The sequence below is a fragment of the Octopus sinensis genome, linkage group LG16, assembly GCF_006345805.1.
Source record: "Octopus sinensis linkage group LG16, ASM634580v1, whole genome shotgun sequence".
In the NCBI taxonomy this organism is placed as follows: Eukaryota; Metazoa; Mollusca; class Cephalopoda; order Octopoda; family Octopodidae; genus Octopus; species Octopus sinensis.
In genome coordinates this window covers 30,486,202-30,488,572 of record NC_043012.1, presented here as the reverse complement: position 1 = coordinate 30,488,572, position 2,371 = coordinate 30,486,202, and positions in this window count along the sequence as shown.

Here is a 2,371-nt window from a genome sequence, read left to right as displayed (position 1 = left end):
TATATATATTATACATATTGTATGTATATATATATATATAGCGTGTTGTGACCAGCGGTGTCAAATGGACGCCTGACGGACTGGTCGGTCAAGGTGATATATATATATATATATGTACATTATATATATGTATGTATATTATATATTATATATATATTTTAAATATGATATATATTTATATATATATATAGATATACACACACAAAAAGTCATATATATATGTACACACATGCGCACACGCACACATACTTGTGCAGAACTGGACTATGTACACTGGTATTTTAATTGGTGTTTGTCTATTTACATTTCTCAATGGCGATCATCAGGGTGTTAATGAGTGTACGTGCCAGGCATGGGCCGTCCCTGGATGCAGTTTCGATTCCTTCTTACACACAGATTTTCAACGTTTCTTGCATCACTGGTGACGTTCTTTCTTCCTATACGCTCCATGTACACATAAGCAAAGTACATTGTTGTACCCGCATTATATATATATATATATATATATATACATACACAGAATATATTACCTACTTACAATTTTAAGAAAGTAAATACTAATGCAATAGCATTTTGTAGAAAGTCGGGTAAGGTAGCCGGATAAGATGCCCATGGTTTTGTAAACCGTAAGGAACTTGATTTGTTTGATATTGTCAAATTCTTCACTGTGATTTTATATATGTATATATACACATAGGATAATGTCAGCTGTAAAACTTTGAGAATGGAAAGAGCCGGTACTTTTTTCTAAGTGCTGCTTTAGAATAAGTTCCTGGAAAGGGTGTCCAATAACCAGCTGACGGTTTCTAAACCTAGTGCCGGAGGGAAAACCACTGCCACATGTTACAATCTTATATTACCGAACCCAAATCGCTGTCTCATTATTTCACTGGGAGTTCTGCAGATAACGCTACTGCAACCTGCGCTTTCCTCCTTCTGTCTGAAACTTAGCTGAATATTAGAGATAAAAACCTCTTGTATAAAAATCTACCATCCTATCGCAATGTCAATCAGTTTTCGGTGATTTTTACAACGGTGCTTCGGGTCGCTCTAGAGTGCTACTGGTAACATGTAATCTAGTACAACCTGTTGTATGGTTGGGTCATCGGCAACTAAACTGACAACCCGTGGGATGGAAAAATAAGACCCAACAAAGGGCGGATGAACTCCTGAATAGTCAACGCCCATCCAACAAAATGCCGGCCTGTCCGCCCAGCCAGTGCGATGGCGTCATCTTATGGCTAAAACAGCACGAAGAATATATATATATATATATATATTCAGTTACTCAAACTTCTCATTTCAGCGACCATATCTCCATTAAAAACATTTCCCCTTCAAGCCAACATTTTCACGAATTCAAAGTTCGTCAGAGCCAACATTTTTTTCGAACCCAGTCACACAAGAAACCACGTCTCCATAGATCCATCCCTAGGGCCCAAAATTATTATTATTATTATTATTATAATTATATTTATTATTATTATTATTATTATTATTATATTTATTATTGTTATATTATTATTATTATTATTATTATTATTATTATTATTATTATTATTATTATTATTATTATTAGTGTCATTGTTTTCGTTACTGTTTCTTCAACCCAAACGGACATTTGGACAACATCAGTTCACTTCTCATATTATTAGAGATCACAAAATAGAGAGGAGAGGAACAGTCGGAGGCACCTAAGGTCAGGTGTCAGTCTTTGGACAGAGGTAAAATATTTTGAAAAGGGGAGAAATTTCGTGGTCAGCAGTTTAAGTACTAATTAATTTTAAATTAATTTTTTAAATAGGAAATGTGAAAGAGAGAAAGAGAGAGAGCGAGAGCGAGAATAGTTCCCCATAATTTCATAATAAAGGGAAGGGGAATTATTTTGCATACGACGGCGCTTTCACTTTCTCTCTTATTTCTCTACTCTCTCTCTCTCTCCCCCTATGTGGGCATATATTCATAAATAGTGGCGCAATGTGACCGCGTATGTACCGTTGGCGATTTTTTTCCCTCCGTCTTCCCTTCTTTGGATCTTTCCTTTTCCTATGTTTCTGACGAAGGGATCCGCTCGAAACGTTAAGTCCTCCTTCTTTCCTGAGCGTCCAATAATACTATACTTGTTCCACGTCCTCGCGTTGTTGTGTTTTCATATTTGGATTAACTATATATATATATATATATATATATATATATATATAGACTGATACAAAGATAGATATGCATATATATATTTAGATGTACATATACGCATATACTTACGTGTGCGCGCGTGCGTGTGTATGTATGTGGGCGTCTTTCCTTTTCATCTTTTTTCTCTCTTGTATTTTTTCCGTAGAAGAGCCTAGGCTCGAAACATTGGGTAAAACTG